Here is a 25660-nt window from a genome sequence, read left to right on the forward strand (position 1 = left end):
TAAGCAAAGCATGCGAAAAAAATTTTGCAAAAAAATTAATTTAGTTCAAAAACTTCTAATAAGGGGCGCTTTACAGAACAAAATATAAGAGATTACAAAGACCAAGCTCAAAGTGACAATTTAATATGTGGGTAGTCAGAGATATGGCGGAAGTCTCGGCAACAGTTTGGTGGAAACTGCGCAGTTGTCAGTGGATGTGTTGTTTCCGTTTATGATCCCGAGGGGTCGGGATTCTTTTTGTCAGGTTGAGTGGAGGAGGTGGGAGGGGTCGTCAGTACGGCGTAGGCAATAAACGAGCAAAGGAAACCATTTAACAAGAAACTCAAATATTTATTGGGTAGCAATTAAAGGATTACAATAACGAACATCGAATTTCTATCGAGAATAAGAATAAAGGGATTAAGGGGGCCGAGAGAGAGTTTACATAAATTGTTATCATACCTCTTTGATGATTCCACAGAGGTTCGAATTAAATATTTGTTTAGTTTTTCGCACAGATTTATAAAAATCGCGATTGAAACACGGATCACTCTTAGTAAACTGATGCTCGGAGATACGGCGCCTCGGTAGATTCCTTGATGTCACCGAGCTGGTGTTCGGTGAGAGACTTCCCTGAGGAGGGAGGAAGCGGGCTTATATTGATTCGGCTTGGGAAAATCTGTCATGTGATTGAATATTGTCTGAAATTGTCTGTTGTTAAGACGTAATAACATTGTGCCTGTATACCTCCCATGCATGCCAATAGGAAACGCTAACGTGAACATTAGCGCGTGGCTACGATATAATTAGACAATTGCTAACCGCCGAATGGAGACGATGCTCGTTCCTATACATCCGCGCAGATAGGCCACTGATTAACGTGGGATGACTGTGACGACGATCGCATCGCTCGCGAGGTCCCGCGTGTCCGTAACGAGAATTGCGACAGTCGATGCCGTCGCGGCATCTCACAGATACTGCACCTTCCAGCTAAACAAGTGAGCTGTGCTGGCTGACTGAAAATAAAAGAAAAGGAAATAATGTTTCACTACTACTTACATGCCAGTATATCAGCTCGCGCGTTTCCTGACAGTAGGCACCAAATATTGTTAATTGGGTGACTATAGTTACGTGGCCGCGGTTGTATTTTCGTCTCCGGGTGATAGTTTCGTAGATCTGAAAAGAAAACATATATATATAGATTTAGACTGGTTACTTCACATTAATATAGAAACGTGATCGATCGTCACCTCGACATGTAAACATTTACAGCCAAGCTGGATATTCTGCTGTACAAAATCTCCACAACTTCCCAGCAGATGTTGCACCAGTCTATAGCTGTTAGCGGGCAACCCCACATTTGCGTGTGGTGAAAATGACTGGCTCTAGCTTGACCCACAAATAGAGCGCCTCAGCATCTGTGAAATACAAACAAAACACATTCATCTAACTCGGTACGATCGAAATACAAAAACGCGGAACGTAGCGTGAAAGAGGAAAAAACAACCGCCGATTCTGTGAACACTTTTCGCCATTGACTGAAATATCATACTTTTTGCGCTGAACTGAGCTCTTTCGAAAAAGGTGTTGTGAATATAAGCCAGGCTAGCTGTGCACAGGGTCTGTCAGAGGGGCCGCCAGACTGCCTTCTTATTTTCTTTTTATGTTGGAGTTTTCCGCAGGGGTAGACAAATCCGAACTTATCAGATGGAGCTGGTTTCTTGAGCATCCTGTCTGAAAATTACGACAAACATATTGAATTAACTTGAAAAAGTAGCGAAATGTTTTTCCGGGAATATTGGCTGTTACTGACTGTTGATGATTATGTGAGAACCCATACTTCAACCAAAAATATAACACGATTTTATAATACCTATTTGGATAAATGTTGTCATCTATTACCTGAGAACATTTCATTTTGCATGTTCTCGAAGGCGAAATCGATGCTTTTCCGTGATCCTTTGACTTCCTGGCCGTGTGCTACTGATTATATCAGAACTAACGGCCGAATGAGTCAGTCGTCGCTAGTTCCTCGACCGATACTCTGTGCCTCCGAAACGGATTATACTATCGACTCTGACCCGGAACATTAGGGCCTCCGAATTGGAATAACTTCGTCTTCGAAACCCGAAATAAACTTAGATTCCACCACTTCAAATTTACTCACAGAAGGGAACATTTACCTAGCTGTATAATACATTATCCAGAACTCTTCTGACATGCCAACCTTATCGTTTATTCAACCTTCCTAAAGGACGGACTGAATCCTCTTCTGTATCATGTCTACAACCAGATCTTTCAACCTACAGGTATTTATTTCCACGCGAAATCTCATGTAAATTCTCTCTTCCGACTTACGATATATAGGTGATTTAAATTGATATCTTACGAAATTTGTATGAAGTACACTTTTACTTTGATATTAAACGGTTATTTGTTTGTTAAACCTAGTATCTGAGTGTATTACTTTCCGTTTCACAGTTCTCCATTCGGAATTCTATCGCCTACACACGTGGCCGCTCGCTTGGCCTAATTCCGAACAAAACAAAGTTGCCGCCGCTTCTGTGTCGAATGAGTCACAATGGTGACATCCTGACACCGCATCAAAGAGGTGCCGATCCTCCGGTCTCAACTACTACTACAGTGTGCCCCAAAAATATAAATAATTTATGTTATTATTTTTTTTAAATATTAATTATTTTTTAACAATGCGAGTGGTTATTATTGTTTATTTATAGAAGAATACAATGTTATATGACTGTTTTTACAATATTTGAGAGTTACATAACGTGTCAAACATAAAATACTTGTTCTGTGATGTCTCAAAAATATGGATAAATTTAAACTTTAAATAAGAGTTTATAACATAAATTGGTGAAAATTGTTTTAATATGAAATAGATCTGCCATTATGTTTAATGACTTCAAAAATGCGATCAGGCGTTGATTTGATTAAATTGTGTAAGATTTCTGAATCTATTTGAAACAAGCGAACAATAATTTCTTGCTTAAGCTCTGAAATTGTCTTAAAATGCCTATTATTAAAATAAATTTTCTCGATAGGATTAATGTCCGGATTTCTTACACGCTACTTAATAACTTGAATATTATGATTTTAGAATCACTTAGTTGTTGAGTGTGAACAATGAATACTAGCATTGTCCTGTTGGAAATTCTGATCAGGTCCTCCAATTTCTTTTCCAATAGGTAATATATTTTCCAAATTCTCATTTAGCCTGTACTGTAAACGCATTTTAATTTCTCTGCTTTCAATTTATATTGTCAACAATATTGTCTCGTGGTCTTTAATGTCGAAGTGCTGTCTTGAAGTGCACGCGCCCTCTGGCAACATAAAGAAGAGCATAGTTTTATTTTGTAAAATGCTTGATCTGCACTGGTTTTGGTAAAAATTTAACTTAAAAATTAATGAGAATCAATATTGCTTAATACTGGTGCATGAGTTATAAATTGTTTACTGAATATTTATAGTTTCATGATTTCACAAGTTGTTTTCATTTATTATTTTTACCTTAAAAGGTAAAAGTTGTTTTGTTTTGTTTAAAAATATCTCATTTATTCTCTATAGGAATTTGGACTCATGTTCTGAATCTTTCTGACAGTTTCATCACACGAAAAGAAAATGCATGCAATCCCGCATCAAGGCAACGAATACAGGAAAAACATACAAGTTGGCTGAAGAGGGGCATGTTATACCCAAACTGTGTATTTTAAACGCGTATCAACTGAACTAAATGAAGATGATAGAACTCCAAATGTTTGAATTTATTACACTATATAGTGGTTAAGAAACAAAGTTTGTAAACAGTTTCAAGTAAATCTTAAATCATAATTAATTAATATAAAGCTAAAAATATACATAAAGAAAAGAAACCTTATAGTTTTATACGACTATAGAACCTCTTTTCGCTATTAAAATTCATCATTGAACTTATGTAAATTAAAGTAACAGATCTCACTACTGTTGAGGTTATAACGGATGATGCCAATGAATGAGTCAACTAAACAATCAATTCTTGCATAAGTATACAATTATTGTATTTTGTGTGAGATATTTTATGTTTCCTAGGGTACAGTATAATAATAAAGAAATTAAATGTATTGTCATTGTTTTCAATGTTCTACCATTGAAAACGAAAAAAAATCAATAAGATTGGTTTATTTTTTACAGAAACGAAACACTTAAACAATCTACGAAGGGGGTTCTTTCCAGAAAAAATTATGGAAAATTGGCTTCAATTTAGGTGTTACGAACGTGAAGAAAACCCTGAAAACTTTACGTGTCCAGCGTGTTGTCAATCAATTATCAGTGACTCGTTATAGTGTGATGGGGCCTGGGCAGATTTAAATTATGTGGCCCCATGTAGTATTAATTAAACAAATGTGCAAAATATATAAAACAGTGAAATACACTGCTGCTTGCTTAGGACAACAACTTGTAACGATTTTCGAGTGCTGAATTTTAAACATTTGAATATACCGATTAACAAGGTCTTTATTTACCATACAATTAAAGACTATTGTATGCAATATGGTATTCTTCTCTTGAAGGCAAAATACTACAAATTGTTAAATATAGTACGATGTACAATATATGATATAATAAGATAAGGCAATGCTACACAACGGCGACTAACAAGGAAAATGCATCCTGGGAGAAAGTGTAGATGCTCAAGATAATTTTTTAGAACACTACGTGGACAGTCCCTATTTTCTGTTCAGTAAATACGTTAATTTAAGTGAGATTTTGTATCATTAAATTCAATTTATCGGTGCCATTGGCAGAAAGACAGACTTTAGTCTGTTCGAAACCGTTTATAGTTTTGAGAGTTCCGAAGAAAGTAAAAGTTGCTTTTGTTACCTGAAATTCAAAATTTGTATTAATTTAACAATTTTTATTGATTTAAATGTTTTTCTCGAAAAATTATATATTACCCTAAAAGCAAATTCTTTAGTTATTATGAAATCCAGAACTTCGACTCCCAGTTGTCTCGATCCCAATCTCTTAAGAAAGCACAAAAGCTGTAAGTAATAATAATGATTGTTTGCTGTATCACAAGTGATCAACAATTAACAATACTGTAAAATAAAATAAAAGTTATGTTTCGAACTGTCATTCCCTTACCTGCATTTTATCGATGAGTGGAAAATTCAAAGAGTCAAAATACCTCGTTCCTTCCAGACATTTCTTAGACTAATCACAATAAAATAAAATTTTACAACTGATTTTCCTATTTAACATATTTTTAAACGTCAAAATGGTACAGAAAAATATCAAGTTGTACTTCTTAAATTAAAATTTTAATGTTTTTATTTTTAACACTTAAAAATCTTCGAAACTACTTACCGACGTGCATACAATGGAAGCAGTTACACAAAATGTGATCAAGGCGACAACTGATACGACTAAAGAAAGATAGAAAACTAATTTTCCCTCTGTAGACGTGTGAATAATGATTATAACAATAGTAGCTATGCAACTAATGACGAATACATAGCAGATAGAAGTGATCATTCTTCCAATATCATTTAATCTTTCTACTTCAAGAGCAATTTTGTGGTATTCTTTTTGTATGTTCTTAACGATATGAATGTGTTGCAATTGTCGCGACTTAAAGAAATGCATTTCCTGAAATAATGCTTCCAATTTATAATATATCATCATGAATAGTGTTATCTCTACCGGAATAAATGCTAAATTAGTTGACAGGTATGTTACGCTTAATGAAATTAAACCTGTACAAATACTTGCTAATAATATCCCACTATCTTCTTTCATACACGGATAACGTTTTTGAATTAGTAATATTGGTACAGATATATTTATTAATAACCAAAAGCTAGCATAAACTCGTATAGAAAACTCTTGTAACTTAACTAGTTTGTCTGCTGTTTCTTTACTTATATTCTCATCATGAAAATGATATTCAGTGTTTCTCATTCTTAAATAAATTGTATAAAGAGTAATGAGATAATTGAAACTTTGCATGTTAAGAACGAAGATTTTGAACATTGTCGGATTGTTAGTAGATTTGTAGATGAACCCGGAACAATAAGGGAGCGTTTGTTCTTTCGGTAATATAACCATAGCTAAGATAGAAGCAAAATATACAGAAGTGGGGATACATATCAAAAAATCTCTTTTATGGAAATTGTGCCTATTAATTTGAACTTTATTTTTCATTTCGTGGTCGCATGTAGTCGTTATTACGTGACTGAATTTTTCAATAAACATCAGATATTTCAAGGAATCTTTGATACAAACCCAATTTCTTCTACTTTGCATATTTATAAACTGCATAATTACCGATTATTGTATCTAGTTCAAATTATTTAAATAGACATTTTAATACTATTTCCTCGACTTAATGCGGAATTTATGCTTATTTGACAACACTACAATGGATTATTGGCTGTATGACCAAGATATTTAAGGGGTCATCGTTTTGCTCTCAGTGACAAAAAATCGACTGCAGGCAAAAAGACAAACTGCCTAAAAAGGCACTTCTCACAGGTATGTGAAGCCCCGTTTATCACAACTTGACTACTTTCATTATGGGGTTGGCTGAACTTTCAACAGATACCAAACAAATATTATTTTAGTTCACATTAGTCATAAAGATGTCAAAAATGGTAAAATATCAGATTACTATTAATAATTATTACCATTTTGAACTACGTATAATCGCCACAAAAAGCGGATTATCATTATAGGTATTTTGTTTACTGATACAATAGTATAAATGCTAATGTTTGAACTAAATTCAATTAGATTTAAATGCCCGTAATCATAGTTAGTTGTCTAAATAATATCTCAATAAAATTATAGTATTATTATATTGTATATAAACTGTACTTTCTGTTTAGAAAGTATTTTCGGCCCATTCAGAGTTGAATTCTTAAATTAACTATACTTGCCAGCTTTACAAAATTTCTCCAACTCAGAAGTATGCCATTACTCATATCGAATGTGGGGTATTTTAAAAGAAAATCGAAAAATTCTTCGCTATACTCATTAATATTGATGAATCGCCATTTGAAAATTTTGAGGAGTTCTTATTTCATTATAGCTAACGACCACTTATGGACTAATGGAGTGTCTTTCAAATATTCTAAACATGCGTATTTTTAGTGTTCATAAATATATCCCTAGGTATTTTATAGCTGACAGGCATAAATATTATAGGTAATTGATATTTAATTCATGCGCGTACATCTATTTCCTTCATGAATTCATTATGGTCGATAATGAATTTTATTATAAAAATTGATTGAGAAGCTAATTGAAAGATAATATATCAGCGTTTGCAATTATATAATATTCCTAATTCATATCAGAGCGTGTTCTCGTTTAAACTGATCTTTATTGTAGAATCTTCACACGCATTACAAAATCAAAACAGAAAATATACGAAAACTTACAAAAAATTGGAATTTAGACGAAAATCAAATAAAATTCAAATATAAAGTGTATTTACTTCGTAATGGGAAGGATAAGATAGATTAAAACACGACCTATATCATTTATTTCGCAGACAAATAAAAGTAGTGTAAGCGGGTACGTAGGTTACACACGTTACGAAATCTACCCTCTATAATTAAAGTACCAGTTTCTTTGCAGGAGTGGATTCGAATTTTACCTATGCTAGTTAAAACGTTTTTCGTTAGTTTTTTATCGATGTATGCAAATGAAATCGTCGGTTTTTCCAAGTTGCTTGTGTCAGTCAGTGTTTTGACTGCGTGTACTGAGCTGCTCCAACGTTGTTGGCAGCCGAAGTAGTCGATCTAACTGCGATACGGTTCATTCGAGACTGTCCAAGTATATAAGCGGCAAGGTTGCTTGTGTCAGTTAGTGTTTACTGCTACATTAAATGCAGGCACTACAAGTGCACTATTTGTCAAGTGACAGTTGTCTGCCTGTAAATGTGCTACTACGCGTAAACACACGCGTTTAGTGATCGAATATCTGAATGACTGTTCCGTACGCAACGAAAACGAATATTTGTCTATTTTGGTATGGTTGAAAAAACCGACTGTGAATGAGCAACCGCAAACATTCGAATATATGAGCCCCTTAAAGCCAAACTGGCGTAACTCCACTTTTGAAAAAATTTGCGTTAATGCTAGAAATTAATTAAAAATATGTAAAACTACCTACAGAAATAATGGTGTAGCTCCTAGTTCACAAAACAGCTCCGCAGATGGTAGCACAAGTTTATGCAGTTAGCAGTGCTATCTATCTGTTGATAGTCAAAGTGGTGTAACTGGGAGTTACACCACTATTCCAGTTACTGTTTTTGTTCTAGTGTCATGAATGCTACATGCTACTGATTGTATATCCCTTCTGCAGTCATGCGATTTTTCGATTTAATTTTAGTCACCAAGCCTCCAACAGACGCCATTTTTATCTTAAAATTGTAAAAGTTTTCGCTTCGCTTCAAGAATGACGAAGATCTAAATATCCGCTTGTTATTTAACCTGTACAAGGACTACTGTGCTGAACAGGGCAAAGAACCAGTTAAGGAACATATTTCCTGTAGAACATTTAATACAGAGTTCAATCTACATTTTCATGCTCCACATAAGGATATTTGTGTGAAATGTGATTCCTTTAAAATTAAGATGAATTCCTCAGCAGATGACCAAGAAAAAAGAGAACTTAAAGTTGAGCATGAACTTTATCTATGAAAGGTTGAGAAGGTAAGAGATGCCATGAAAATAGACTCCAAAAAATCAGCTTCTGATAGCTCCTATTATTGTTTTTCATTTGATTTCGAATAGTCATTACCATTCCCAAAACTTGCATGCCAAATCGCTTATTATAAACGTAATTTATACGATTATAACTTATGTTGCCATGAGTTATCAACAGGACTAGGCTACATGTATTGTCGGGATGAAACTGTAGGATCTAGAGGCTTACAGAAAATCAGTGCATATGTGGTCAAACACAAAATGTACAGCACCAACAGCAAAACATGTTGTATTATACAGCGATACATGCACATGACAAAACCGGAACTGGAAGATGGCATTAAATTTATTGAGGCTAGTTTTGAATGCAGACAACAACATTGAAACCATTGATCAAACGTTTATGACCAGTGGTCATTCCTATCTTCCGAACAACTCAGACTTTGGCTCAATTGAACTGTACATTAAGAGTCAATAGATTTTTGCTCTTCTAACTGGTATCGAGTTATCATGAAAGCAAGGAAAAAGAATCCTTTCTACCTTACTGTGATGTCTGGCAAAGAGTTTTTTAGCTACACAAAATATGGAAAAAACCATTACTAAGAAAAAGCTTGATGAAGAAAACCATCCAGTTTATGGCTAAGGATGCAATGGTATCAGAAATCCGATCCATATACAATCTTTTACAAGGAGAACATGTCTGATGAGCAGGCATTTTTCAAGCTGAACATGAAACCACCAGGAATACGAGGACGGCCGTTATCACTGGCAAATGTACTTTTTGTCTCAACTCTACAATGGACCAAGGTCTGTGACAGAAGAGAAAAACAGATATGCAAGACCTTTTGGCCTGCATTCCCCCTATCCATCATGCATACTGCTTAAACCTTCACACTTTTAACTCTGTTCAAGACAATGGACCACTGCCTGCTGATGATACTAGGGATGTTAAATAGCAGAAACTGTTGTGGCTGATATCTGACTAGATGACATTGATTTATATCATTTTTTGACGTAATATACTTTTTTTATTATGCAAGTTCGTTCTTAAATCATATCCTCAATCTGTGTAAAGCCAAAGTGGTGTAAGTCAGTTTAAGTGCTTATAACTTACTTATAAAGTGAAGATAAGGGCAAAAAACAGATACATGGGTTAAAACAATCAGTTTTGAACACATGGGGTGGGAAAATTTTTGTTTGCTAGTATTCTGGAATTTTCAACTACTACTTTACTAAAAGTCTTTATATATCAAAACAGTGTTTAATGAAATTACACCAATTTCACTTTAAAGGGCTCATATTCGGCTAATTTCGAACATTTATCACAAACTATTCATCCACACTACTCCGTGTTGGTGCAAAATATCAATCATTCGTTAAACGCGATTCTGTAAACACAGCAGGCTTACAGAATCCCGGATAGTTTACTGCCAGCTTAACATTGGTAACATTGCATAATGTTGCACGTGCCGATTCCTAGCCCGGATAAATGGGGAGGGTGGAGAAAGCAATGGCATACTACTCCGTACTGTTGCCGAAATACCTTATGGATAACAACTAAGAGCTTTCAGCGATGGTGCTAGAAGATGGGCCTGCTAGGCTGGACAAGGGAAGTACATGGACGAGAATTCTTTTTCTAAAATCTTTCCGCCCTGTGGGCACTAAGAGGGCCTCTTTTAATTAACAAGTCCAGGCCTACAACGGAACGGCCGAGTGGTGAGAGATGTGGTCCGACATATCCAGACAGGCCACCACCTAAAAAATTCCTTGGGATTTTTCGATCCGTCAGAATTCGATCCCAAGTCTCCCAAAGCGGTATCATCATGACCGCTCGGCCATCCGGCCGTCATGTGGACCAGATTCAAACAGCTCAGGCATCCATGAAGCATACTGGAGAATTCCATCCAGATCCAAGCCTGCTGATAGCTGGAATCAACTGATGAATTCTGAAAAAACCTTTTATGTTTCACTAAAGTTTACAGCAGAGAAATGTGATGTGCTTGACAGATTGGACGTCATAATATTGAAATGAAACGTTTAAAAATTGATATTTTACCGTTAGGGAACTTCACTGGATATGCAGCAGCTGTTTTAACAATGACAATAACACCTTTTACTACTAAGAAAATGATAACATCATAGACTGTAGAGTTGCCTTCCTTTCAACCAAGAAACTTTGTATGGCTGTTCGCCGTTTTAATGCCATCAGTAAACGACTCATATTTATCCGAACCCATGTAAAGCCTCGTTCACTTACGATTCTGCAAGTTTATGTGCCAACCACCAACGCAAAAGAAAAAGATATTGAGAAGTTTAATGCAGATCTCCAGCAAGCCCAGCCAAAGATCTTCATCGCCGGAAATATGAATGCAAAATTACTCACTGAAGAAGAAACATCAAATCATAAGCAAATACGGTTCTAGAGAATGAAAACGAGGCTGGAGGCTGCTAGATACAATGCTGTCAAGAAAATAAACCAGTGATGGCAAACACGTCGTTTAAAACAACGAAAACGCCGCTTATATACTTCGACAGTCTCGAATGAACCATATCGCTATCAGATCGACTACTTCCTCCGCCAACAACGTTGGAGCAGCTCAGTATAAGCATTCAAAACACTGCCCAGTGCTGATTGTGGTCTGACCATCAGTTACTCATTGCAAACGTCAAACTCCGTTTCAACACCATTAAAAGACTATCGAAAACACCCTGTTTTCACACCAGCAACATCCATTTAGAGCAGTGGTTCTCATCCTTGGACCACTGCCGAAGCAACTAGCCCTGAAAATGGAAGGTGCTCCAGCGTCAAAATCCCATACTCGGCCGCTGCGGCAAGTAGGAGGGTCGCGGAGGCGTGCGTTGAAGGTGCCGGGCGCCATGGGTCGCGACCTCTTTGGGAGTCGAACGACCCTTTCACGAGGGTCGCCTAAGATTATCGGAAAACACATATTTCCGATGGTCTTAATTAAGAACCGAGAAACCGCTCCTCTATTCTTCTCCAGGCAGATACGCTCACATATGAGTTCTCATCATCGCGCCAACCCCATCACATACACTTTCTACAAATACAGGTGTACAAAGTTGATGCTATAATGTACTTATGCGGACCACTCACACATGTGTAGAGAGCAGCTACTGTGTTGAAAGTAGCACTACTGGTGATTAAACGACACTTCATGAATTATAATTACTAGATAAATGTAAAATTATGTACTGTAAAATCATCAACTACTGCAAAAAATATATATATATATATATATATCTGTACCATAGGAACTTAATCTGGATGCTGATCAATCTTTTTATATTCAGCTGTGGTTATGTGAATACTGCCCCTTGTGGTAGTAACAGTTATGTAAATAAAACAACACAGAGAACCGTAAATCATAGGTAACTTTAATGAACTGCATTGACTGAACTATGCCATGTATCATCTTTTGTATTATTAATGCTATTGTTATATATTATTTTTATTAGCAAACCATCCCATGATCATGGATGGTGTAAAGAAGAATGTTAAGAAAATAAAATATAGTGAGGATTTTTTACAGTATTGTTTTACCTTAATAATTACAGCAGGAATTGAGAAACCGCAATGTGTTATTTGTTGTGTTCTATCAGCCGAATCTATGAAGTCAGACAAACTATAACGCCATTTTGATAGCAAGCATCTGAGTTTTGGCCGGCAAAAATGATTGTCGAGAGGAAAAGTTTTAAAACGTGTTTTTGAGTTTCGTGATGAACTGAAAACGTTTTTTAATCAGAAAGCAAGACCGCAGTTCGATGCACGTTTGAGCGATAAAAGTGAACTGCAGAAAATAGCTCACTTGGTTGACATCTTTCCCTCTTAAATGATTAAATTTATCACTGCAAGGACCAAATGCAACATGTCTCGATTTGTCTGAAATGATTCGATCATTCCAAATAAAACTTCAGCTTTGGCAAAAAAATAAATAAATAAATTGGATGAAAATAAAATTTACGTGTTACCCATCTTATCTGCTTTCTTTGAGAGACATGACATTGAACCAGACAAAAGGATTACGATGATAATTTCTGCGAAAGAACACTTGCACATTCTTGCAGACAAAATTTCATCGTACTTTATAAATTCACCTGACACCTTGCCAGAAGCCCATTCACAGTCAAAGTTGAAGATGTTCTGTGACAGCACAAGAGGAGTTCATTGAACTTATTAACAGTGATGCAGCGAGAACTGATTTCTTGACTGGTCCTTTTTGACATTATCTGTATTAATAACAAATAAATAACTAAACACTTCGAAAAACGGAAAGGCACATTATACGTTAGAAGTGTAGGGCACGAAAATGTTTCTAAGTAGGCCCATAAAAAATTAATAATTATCAGTGGAAATTAGGAACAATAAAGATATTATAAATGATGATCTAACATTGCAGTAATTGTTATACAGTATACTGAAACAGGCCATGTGATTAAAACGCCAAATTTGATTCTTAATATCTCCAAGACCACTGAACCAATTTGCATGAAATTTAAAACATTTATTGTTCACGATGAGTACTACGAAGGTCTGAAATTTCGAATAAATTCATTGCATCGTTTTCGACTTAGCAATCGGCATTTTATGCAAGGCACAAAGTGAAGATTTCTTAATTCATTACTATGACGACATTCCTTCATCCGCAACCTTCTGTACTTGCAGTCTGTATAATGTTCACTTTATTTACATATTGATTCGTAGTGCCGAATCTGCTTCCCGTATTCTTATGCAACAACTTTCTAAACTTTCTTTTATTTATATGTTTTAGTTGAGCTTTTCCATTCAACCCGGTACTACGAAGTTTTTAATATAATGCCTATAATTATTACGACAAAAGCTAATTCTCATACTAAATACGTGGGCATGCTTGTTTACAAATTTTACATTTTATGATAAAATTTGATTAAGGTAGATGTACTGTACAGTACATAATACGTTGGTAAATATATTTATTAATTAATTAAGTTTAGTAATTAATGTATAATCAGTGAAGGCGTATTTAACATGACTTAAGATGGCCAATTATACATTTCAATTTTTAGAAGGATAGCTAGCATTTTGTGTTTGAACAGAATACATTCAAAATAATCACCGAACAACGTCCATGTTTTATATTCTTGTTAGTGACCGTCTTTCGGAAATTTGACTGTATATAAGTAATTAAACAATTTTTAAAAAGTGTAGTTTTAAATATATCATACGCAGATATTTTAATATATATATTGTATTTTTATTAACAAACGTGTCGTAACTGCTTCTTTACTGTTGTGAAGAATGTTTTTTTAGCATTGAAGCTACTTCTTGAAGTCCTTTTTTCATGGAACTTATTAGCTGTTTAATTTTCTTTTCAGCTTCCTTGTCTCCACCAGCACGTGCATCTAAATTTTAAATTTTTAAAAATTTTAAATACCTTATCTCTAAATATCTTTACTAAGAAAAAAATATCGTACCTGCATATGCAACTTTAGCATTTTCATACCATCTTGGACTATAGTCAGTGTAACTGGGATCATAAAACATTGGTATATTTCTTTCACTTGTTATACTCATACTTTTCCAATAATCTGAACCTAAATTGTAATATTTTACTTAATTCATATTCAAATCTGAATTATTTAATATTAAGATTAAATTTTTAAACATCACTTTTAAAATTCTCACTTGTATGTTAATCATAAACAGATATAAAATGGCTGGTATTTTTATATCTCGATTTCCTTAACTAAAATTTTTCAGTTATAATTTGGAAATTCAGAAAAATTTAAGATAATCACTCATAATTTTCTGAGGGGTCTACCGCAATGGGGATATAAACACTAAACACTAGCCGCGGTCACACGTTTTACTAATAGACTGACCGAGTGCGGGTTTTTGGGCTTTCTTCGCATGTCTATCACCTATAGTAAATACAGGCCAGTTTTGTATAGAAATTCCCTCCAGCAGGCATCATGGCGTATCGCCTACGTGTTGCGATCCTTCTGCCATCACACCAATAATTTTGAAAAAGAAAACCATATTTACCTGAATACTGATCCATGTTTGGCTTATAATTAATATAACTTCTTGGTATAACAATTTCTCCGTTTGGTGCTCTCTTTTCTCTCGAATGATCGTCTAATCGTCTTCCAGAAAACAGTCCCTGTAAATCTTGATGTCCTGATCCATAAATACTGTTTAAAATCGCGAAAAATACCGAAATAAATGCAAAACGAAAAGAAAATTTCTTCATTGTTTCAATGTGAAGTGGATGACTGCTATAATCCCTATGAATACACGATCTCTTATAAATATTCTACCTGCACAAGACAGTCACATATATGTGTTACTTGACACGCTATGTTATTGGTTCACCTCGTATCAGGTTAAACAAAACGCATTAATGTGAATATCTTATAAGTTATATTAGAAATTCTTGCTCGAAACGCATTCAAATTCAACGAATTTTGACGTCGGGTGGCAATAAATAACCTAAAAATATTAATTTAACATAGACGACGTGCTATAAGTAGCTTTCACGTTTAATACTTTTTACAGAAATAATTTGATTACGAGCAGTTATTTCTGTTTAACTAAAAATTAAAAACGCAGAAAAAATTCATGCGAATTAAAATTATTGTTTAATTCTTACAAAAGCAGTAATATTTCTGTTAAAATTTCTTTTTATATCCTCAAAACGTTAAGTTTACATCGCAAATAAACAAATTTTTTAACTTAAAAACTACAAATTTAGTTTCTTTCAATGCAGAGAATCTGTATTTATTTCAATCTATCGAAAGAAAAAATGTGAAATTTGTTCATTCCAACTGAAAAAAAAAAAATCTGCAATTAGTTCATGTCAATAACGAATTACTAAAGTAAAACGCAAACGTCTATAAAACAGAAACCCGTCTACGGAACGAATTGCTACATAATAAAGCAACCCGTGTAGTGCGGAAACATGAGATTTAGAGAATAATTTCAAAAACATTACTGAAAGATTAGCGTAATATTTAGTTGATTTTAAAAACACTTTTTAAGCTTAAATTTCGTCAACCTCGAACTGTAGTTTCACGCACAACGGCTGATCAGAATGTATCCGACCTTAATTTTTTCTCTTTACAAGTACTTGCAAGCTGAAGGGTAAGAATATGCTGTCGTGTTATCTTGGATCATACTGTCGGTGGGTGAATTTTTGCGAGTCTGTCCGACTCTGCAATCACTTTCAAGCAGGCGTGATAGATACATATATACGCTGTTATCGTCGCATTAGTGATTTAGCAGAACTCCTGAATTCATAAATATTATAATTTTCATTACGAGAATGTTCGGTCTACGAATCGTATCTCATCCAGACATTCCTTGCAAAACACGGTATTGCACCCTTCTTACTCTCCAGACATGGGAGACTTTTGGCTTTTTTCCCGAACTCTAGACGCTACGGAGAGAAGTGTAATGACTCAGAAGGGCTTTAATTTGCGGAAAAGATACTTTTCCATCAGTCCTTATACACCAAGCGCGGTTTATCTGTTTTTGAATGTAAGTATGAGAGTAGTTGAAGACTGTATGCATTATTAAATTTTGCAGTATATACACTGCTGGGTTATAGTCTGAAAATTACGACAAATGAAATAAGATATAGACGGTCAAAGAGACATCTCGTCAATCGTTCAAATTCTAAAATATCATAAGAAAGGAAATAACGGGCTGAATTACTAGCGTAGTGTTGTAGGTTCCATCAACATCTTCCGGTTAGAGTCGAGAGTCAGAATTCATAGACGATCCCAAACGGACCGCTCTCGCGACCCAAATGGTTCTTCACTCGGAGACAGAAAAGAGATGAATTGAAAAGCGAGACAAAAAACCTAGGACCAATCAAAAAGTGAGATTCGAGGGAGAAAAAATATGAAAACTCCGAAGTTCAAGGTCGAAAGGTAGTCCTACACTAATCTTAATGGTCGACAAATCTGGGTCGCTTCTGCTAAAAATTATCTCGTCGCATACGGACATCGATGAACGCTCACCTTAACCAGCCACTTCATCACCACCATCTGTGCCCCGGGGACGTCGACGAAAACAACAATGTAAGACTTTATCAACGTATTGTCCAACTCCAACTTTTCAAAAAGGACCACCCTCCCTACCAACTACGGATTTCGACAAGTGACCTCATGACGACGAACTTCTTGTAACGTGTAAAAAAATTATCTACCATAATAAACGGTTTTGTAAGGCCACGTGTGATTTCTGCCTCCAACACCACCACCCACATGCGAACAGTTCCTAGACCCTTCCTGATGCGGGATTAACTGATTCCCTCTGAACGTCGGCAAACTCACGTAAGAATGAAGAAGAATTTTCGCAATTTTAAGTTTAAAAATGCATTAAAGCGTAGAAATTTCATAAAGTATAGTTAACAGATAATGTAAATTTATATACTGCTGTGACCAAAAGAAGAGCTACCCCCCTCGACATATTTTTTTTTAATGCGATCTGTAGTTTGTTTACCACCTACTACGTGATTAATATTGTGATAGTTGGAAAGGGCACAAAAAAAAGTGAAAATACTCAATTGAATGCTATAGATTTTATTTTAAATCTGATTTACAAAAGTAAAAACAAAGTTTTTATATTTTACACTGTGATAAAAGTAGAGCTACCAAAGGAAGTATACAGATTTGTCCAGTATTTTTAGAACAAAATATTAGTGTTTTGTGGCGTAACTAGAGCTTCTAATCATTGCATCGCATCTACGTTTCATTGAATCAACTAAGTTGCCAAGCACAGATTCAGTAATCGCATACCATGCTTTTTCGATAGCAGGCCACAATTCATTCAGATGCATTCATATGTACTGTACGCTAGCTTATAGCGCGCTCAACTTCATCCCAAAGATTATCTATGGGATTTAAGTTTGGTGATTGGGCTGGCCATGTCATAAGATTAACCTTTTTCTCTTGAGACTATTGCTTAACCAAATTTGCTGTGTGTTTTGGTCATTGTCCTGTTGGGAGATCCATCCGCTTGGCATTGAATGACGTGCATGAGGAAGCATTTCATTCTGCAATATATCCCGATAAACGGTTTGATCCATTATTGTTAATTGTCTACTTGGACTTTACTTATTAATAGGACTTTATACTGGTGTTTAAAGATTGGCTCAGTAATGAGAGTTAGTTCAGATGGTTAGTTCAGTTGGTTTGATCCATTATTCCATTAAATCTATGAATTGTTCCGATTCCTTTTGCAGAGAAGCATGCCCATACTATTATGCAGCCACCGCCATGCTTTATTGTAGGAACTGTGTATTTTGGATCATATCTCATGTTTACTGGTCGTCTGACATATCGTATATACCAGGCATGGGCAAATGCGGCTCTTTTTGAGTTACATGCGGCTCTTGCTGAAAGTGTTAAATTCTGTTTTTATTATTATTTTTACAATTTTATTTTTATAATTTTGTGAAAATATGTTTATTAAAAAAATTCAATATTTGTTTTATATTATATTTATATTATAAAATAAAATCGCGCGCCTTACCATACTATCCGCCACGACAGTACAGAACTGAGGCTTTCATGCATTTTGCAAAACCTACATTTCCGCTCCCACTGAACTCTTGCTTGCTCACCCCTGCCGTATACCATCGCCATAGAAGACATTGAATTTAGGTTCATGACTCCATAACACCTGGGATTAAAATAATCCCAGGTGTTATGAAGTCATGAACCTAAATTGGTCAAATGTTTGGTCAAAGTGATGTGTACATGTGCAAACTCTAGTCTGAACTTTTTGCTTTTTGCAGAGATGAATGGTTTCTTTGCTGTACCTACTACGTGTAATGCAAAACTAGTCAAACGTCTTCGTACAGTCCTTATGTTATATGTTGATTACCTAGTTTACGTTTAATATGTGAATCATTCAATCAACGGTTGGCTGCACTTGTACGCCTGATCAAAACGATCCAACTATGGTGTTTGTTTTCAAGGTCTACCTGACTTTTTGGCCTAGACTATGGTCCAAAATATATTTGTAAACGCTACACCACTTTTGCGACAACTGTTTTATGCACATTAACAATATTACCAGCAAAGAAACTAGTATTCTAAGTGGTACCATCTATAGCCTGAGTTGTACCTAAGAATAAAATTAAACGAAAACAACTAAAGCCTATATTTTTCAAGTAATCTATTTAAATACATATATTTTTATCAAGACATCATCTCTTATTCATTTATTACAAACAATACAAACATATTTCTTTGTTTTTTGTCAACACCAGCACATAGAGGTATTACATTTTAAACACTGAATCATAATTCTTCACGGTTTTCTGCATAATAAATGCTTTCACTTTTTATGGCTTTCTTTTTAAGTTCCATTATTTGTTGGGGAAAGTCGTACAATTCCGACCCTCTTACTGTACCGACCGTTACTAGTCTTCCCGCTGAAACTAGGTAGCAGCATTCATATGGGGAATTTTATGGTTATAGGTCAGATACCCACTGAACTCTTGCTTGCCCACCCAGGGCGTGGACAAGCAAGAGTTCAGTGGAAGCCGCAATATTGGTTTTGCAAAATGCATGGGAGCCGCAGTTCTGTACTGTAGTGGCGGAGAGCATGGTGAGGCGCGCGATTTTATTATATAATATAAATATAATATAAAACAAATGTTGAATTTTTTTAATAAACATATTTTCACAAAATTATAAAAATAAAATTGTAAAAATAATAATAATAAACAGAAATTAATACTTTTAGCATGAGCCGCATGCAGCACTTGGAGCCGCATTTGCGGATGTTTGTCATATACTTTGGGGACTATTTTGTAGGGTTGTGGAAACCACGAGCTAAAGAAGGTGCTTCTTGGTATTTACTGTGTCCAAAGTTCTTTTCGCAGCTTTAATTATACTTTGGAGATGATTAATTTATTTCATTTTAAAATGTATTTTATTTATAGTAATACAGTGGTACCTTGGTATCGAACATAATCCGTTCCAGAAAGAGGTTCGAGTACCAATATGTTCGGACTCCAAATCATTTTTTCCCATTACAAATAATGTAAAATGGATTAATGCGTTCCAATCCCCAGCTGATTCGCTAGTAACATAACAGATTATAGTATATATGATATTTAGTTTTTAGGCAAACAGTAAATAACGCATATATAACTCTCAATAAATAGTAAAAACATTAAAGAAGTCATTTCAACATACGAAAACTTACCTTTTTGATTGCGATATGATGGCGTAAGTGGATGGAGGTGTAAGGAGGAAGAGCGGGAGTTACTGCCGAGAAGGGGAATCCCCTTCCATAAAAACATCTGGTAATGGAACTTCGGGGGTTGCTTCCCTTTTCTGTCGCTTTTGGGCAGGTAAATGTTTAATTAAAAACTTATCCATTGTCTGCTGCTTTTGCCTTTTTTGCAGAATTTTACGGAAATGAGACATGACATTTTCATTGAAAAGGTGTACAGCCTTATTGGCTACCATGGTATCAGGATGAGATTTTTCAATAAAAGCTTGCACATCCCCCCACTTAGCACAAATTTCTTTAATCACTGAACTTGGGATATCTTCCCTTCCCTCTTCCTATCCTCAGCCAAAATCCTTTGTTGCTCATTTTGAAGGTGCTCCAACTCTTCTGTAGTAAGCTTGGTACTGTGGTCTTCCACGATCTCTTCAATATCCTCATTGTCGACCTCGAAGCCTATGCTTTGTCCAATAGAAACAATGTCATCCACAATTTCTTTATTAAAGCCCTCAAAATCTCGCTCTAGTACACAGACGAGCCAGAGTTTCCTCCATGCTGAATTCATGGTACGGTATGTCATTTGGTTCCATTCATTGTCAATAAGATGAACGCAATTAAGAATATGGAAATGATTTTTCCAAAATTCTTTCAAAGTTAACCGAGTGTCATTAGTGACTTCAAAACACTTCCGAAACAAGGATTTAGTGTACAATTTCTTGAAATTAGAAATGACCTGTTGATCCATTGGTTATAGCAAAGGTGGCAGATATTTAACCCGAATAAAGTCGAATTCTTCGACTAAATCCTCCTCCAAGCCTGGAGGGTGAGCAGGAGCATTAGGAGAAGGCATTTTAATTGGCATTTAGGAGAAGGCACTAATAGGAGAAGGCATTTTATTGGCAAGTTCTTTTCTTGCAAATATTCTTTCACACTTGGTGCAAAAACTTCATGCACCCACTCAACAAAAAATTGCCGAGTAACCCAGGCCTTTGAATTAGCACGCCACATAACAGGCAATTTACTCTTCATAATATTGTTCCTTTTGAACACCTTGGGTTGTCGGAATGATAAACCAACAATGGCTTAACCTTAAAATCTCCACTTGCGTTACCACACAGCAAAAGAGTAAGCCTATCTTTCATTGGCTTGTGCCCTGGTAGTGCTTTTTCTTCCTTTGTAATATAGGTTCTCTTCGGCATTTTTTTCCAAAATAGCCCAGTTTCGTCTGCATTGAACACCTGTTGAGGTGCATAACCTTCTTCCATCATAAGTTTACTAAACTCGGCGACAAATTTCTCAGCCCCTTCCTTGTCTGAACTAGATACTTCCATGCCTTACTACGTTATGTATTCCACTTCGGTTCTTAAAATTTTCAAACCACCCTCTACTAGCCTTGAATACAAAAGCACTCGTACTTGTACCAGGGGTTTTCTTCACTAAATCGTCATAGATTTCTAGCGCCTTTTCACAAATAAATGTCTCACTAATGCTATCACCTCGTAACTGTTTCTCATTTATAAAAATAAGTAGCAACTTCTCCACTTCTTCAAGTATCTGAGGCCTTTGCTTTGTCAACGTAGTCACTCCTTTTGCAACATTAGCTCTTTTTATTGTTTCTTTATTCTTTAAAATAGTCGATATCGTCGACTTAGCCATAGAATATTGGACAGCAAGATCCGAAACACGCACTCCATTTTCGTGTTTAGCAATGATTTCTTTTTTCAGTTCGATTGTTGTTCTCACTGTTTTCCTTTTCACTTGACCACTTTCACTTTTATTCTTCTTGGGACCCATGTTTAAGGGCTAATAAATCAAAAGAAAAAGATGCTAATCCAAAAATATAGCACAGCGTAAGTTAATGTGCATGCGAAACAATGACTGTCTCGTAACTGACGCCGCCGCAGTTACGAGCGTCAGTACGAGGCGCCGTGGCGTCGACTTGGCGGGCTTTCCCGTTCGTGTACCAAAATTTTGTTCGGGAACAGGGGCATTTTTTTTTCGAAATTTTTGGTCGGGCTCGATTTGTTCGAGCTTCGAAACGTTCGAGTACCGAGGTATGACTGTATTAGGTTAGATAAATCGTATTTGTTTCACAATATAAAACTACAGTATACGCAACGGACAATGCTCAAAACTCAAAATGTCACAGTCCAGTACCGATCACTTACCTGTCGTGCAGTACCGACTAGAAATAATTTTTAAGGAAAAAGTCTGTTTTCTTTCTACTCAATTTAGAAAGAAATGGCAGAAAGTGAGAAAAGGAATAAAGTAAACTGGGTATGAAAATGGAAATAGATGAAGATCTTGTAAACAATATGACTTAATTTTATTACTTTATTTTTATTTTACATTTCTCACTATCTTCTCGAATGTCAAAGTGTATTTATGTTCTAATCCAATAAAGCTATTTATTTATTTCTAAAGAAATCTCTTAATTTGGAAATTTTTTAATGTTTTATTAAACCGATTTGGCATGAAGAGAAATTGAACTTGATGAGATGTCTGAAGACCATATAACTGATCTCTTCTTTAAATATTTGTTAATAAATATAGAGTATAATTTATTTAAATCAAAAGCTGAAGATTTACATTTGAGCAGTTTCTTAATTTTCCAGATCTAAACATCGTTTCTTACACAACAATAAATAAACAAACAACAGCTTCTAGCAACCTGACGATAAATTATTAATATTTTCACAGAAGAAAGATTACCAAAAATATCATTTACTTTGCAATAAGTGTATTAAGAATAAATTTAAACATAATTATTCTTATAAGCAAAGGGATATATCTTTATTGAAAACTTTCGAACATCATTTCCATTTTGGTTAATGCTTCTTGAGCTTCCGTAAGCAGATTCTTTACGTTATTCACGGCAACGTCTAAAATATGAATAGATTTATTTATAAGAATTAAACTATAAAACTTATATGAAATTTTTATGTTAGAGCATCCATTAAAAAATGACACTTACCGATTGTCATTTCAGGTGTAGAGTGTACTCCATATGGATCTGTGTTCTGATACACATTCACTGGAGAATACATCTTTCTATTAGGGTATGAAGATGTGGGTATATCATACAGGTAACTAACTGGTCTAGGATAGTAATATGCTTGGCACCAGAAAACTTCCAATAAAAGAACCGCTAAGAAAAAAATCTTCATTGTTCTTCTCTTGCTGTTGTAGTATGCAGCATAAAACTACTGTGCTTATATACTATGTTCCAGTCGATACAAAATATCACACTTGCATAATATTAAAGTAATTGGAGATTTAATAAAATTTATTATTCAAAACATAATTATTTTTGGAAACTATATTAAACAATTCATTTCGAATAACAAAGATTGTTCAATAAAAAATTACTATTGATAATTCAGAAACAGAATATCACAAAGGAAAAATTTCTAATAAAAGTATTAATTGATAGAAGTTTCATATTAAAAACTATTTATTTGTATTTTCATTACTGCCGTTATTACGTTTTATAAAGTTATATATTAATTTTAAAGCCATTGCTTTATTGTGATGTAGATTTTGTTCAATTTTGATTTATTATATTGTAGAAAAATAATATAACTAATTAGCGCAGTTGTAAATATATACACGAAAAAGGTAATAAAAAAACAGTATTGTTTTTCTTTCTGTATAAAATAACACAGAAAAAGGTGCATTTAACTATTTTTATAATAAATTTTTTATTTTTGTGATTACACTGTTTATAGAAACCAATTTATGTTTAGGATAACTATCATTAAGAAGATAAATCTGTAATGTTGCATCTTCTTATTTATTCAACAAACAGTTTATATTTTTGACACACTACGTCTTGTTTATAAAATCGTACAGCCAGATGTGTTACCAGCTTAGAGGTTTGAAGGAATACATGACAGGAGTTAAAAATTGGCACAGAGTATTAGGTGCCCAAATCATACGCGCATAAAAAAAAACAGACTTTAAGTAGTCAGGAGACCGAGAACCGAGACAAAATAAAATACAAAATAATGACACTCTCTACAAACAGGCAGTCGTGCGAGATTTGCGGATGCGTTGTTCGTTGGTAAGTTGGAAATACGAATATTGTGAAATCGAATTTGACAACACGTGTGTTGGAAGTTCGAAAAGCGAATGTTGCTAAATTTTGAAAAACGAATCTTTGAAAAAAACCCATTTACTTGTCTCGTGTTATTGCCCACATATTTCTGGTCACCACGTGCTAACCTCGACCGATTGACAGGAGATATCTCGTTCATGATCAGAACGTTTTTGAAACTAGATGGCGCGTCGTTATATTATATTAAAACTAACTTATGCAATATAATTTGCTTTCTTTTACATTTATTAATATATAATATAATAATATATATATTTATATATATATTATATATATATATATAATAATATATTATATTATGTTACATAACTCTGGATATCTTCTATTTCGAAGTTAAGACAATGACGAAAATATACACATTTTCAAGTCTATTTTTAATCCATTTCCACCAACCACAGAAGTAACAGCTAAAAACACATGAAGAAAACTTCACGAAAGGACAAACAGTAAGTAGAAAATTCACATGGTTAAAACGATATCAACGTCAGCCTTTCTATGGAGGATCTGACGTTTTCACATTAAAAACGAAAGTATAATCTTCTTACCACACCATCAAGTCCTAACACAGTGGTTTCCAACCTTTTTGTACCTGCGCCCCCTTTAAACAAAAAAATTGTTGTGCCCCCCTAATTTTTCTAACAATCTAATTTCATAAATACTCAACTGATATTATAATTTATTTAATGGGCTACAAAATAATATACAATATTATGTAAAAATATATATTAAAAAATAATTATTTATTATAAGAAATAATATTTTAAATGTAATAAAAACAAATCTTACAAAAATACAAAAAAAGAATATATATTAATCAACAATTATAAAAATTTAATGCGATGGTTGGCAGCATGCCCCCTTGCAACAGCTTGGCGCCCCCCTAGGGCGCGCCCCACAGGTTGGAAAACTGCCTTAACCATATTTATACTGGTCTGGCCTCTAGTGTGGTTCCGAGCATTCCAATTTCATTTACATATTGTTACATAATCTTGGATATTGATGTGTGGTAAAAAGATTATACTTTCGTTTTTAATGTGAAAACGTCAGATCTCCATAGAAAGCTGACGTTGATATCGTTTTATACCATGTGAATTTTCTACTTACTGTTTGTCCTTTCGTGAAGTTTTTCTCATGTGTTTTTAGCTGTTCTTCTGTGTTGGTGAAATAGATTAAAATGACTTGAAAATGTGTAATTTTCGCATTGTCTTATGTTATCAATTCATAGTCAGAATGGACGATATTAATATATATATATATATATTATATATATATATTTTTGTGCAAAATAGTAAAATAATTTCGGACGATGTGATAGCCACGATTATTTTTTTCAAAAACGGAAAATTTTCGTTAGGCATCAGCAAATATTGAACCGGAAGCGACTCGCAAAAGAGAGAAAGTGTCGAAATTATATAGGTTAATTTCACCGAAAACGCATCCTGAACGATCTCGTGGTCGTAGCCGAGGCCGAGTGACGGCAAAGTTTCAAAGATCGCGCTCAAAACCTGCGATACCAAAGAAGATTGGAGAATGAGAACGAGACCGCCGTGAGTATCGAAGTGATCTCGCTTAGCAGTAGAAAGGTTGCGGCCAACGTTTGCA

At 34.7% G+C, this 25660-nt stretch overlaps 1 long non-coding RNA gene across 1 annotated transcript; it reads right to left on the reverse strand.

Annotated features, from left to right (window-relative positions):
• Positions 1 to 4763: 4763 nt before the first annotated feature.
• LOC136981529 (uncharacterized) lies at positions 4764 to 5190 on the reverse strand. Its single transcript, XR_010881732.1, has 3 exons — positions 5122 to 5190; positions 4932 to 5018; positions 4764 to 4857 (listed from the first exon to the last, which is right to left on the reverse strand). It is a non-coding gene; the product is annotated as an uncharacterized lncRNA (long non-coding RNA).
• Between the last annotated feature and the right edge of the window lie 20470 nt (positions 5191 to 25660).

The sequence above is a fragment of the Centruroides vittatus genome, unplaced genomic scaffold (assembly GCF_030686945.1).
Source record: "Centruroides vittatus isolate TY-2023 unplaced genomic scaffold, ASM3068694v2 contig_767, whole genome shotgun sequence".
Lineage (NCBI taxonomy): Eukaryota > Metazoa > Arthropoda > Arachnida > Scorpiones > Buthidae > Centruroides > Centruroides vittatus.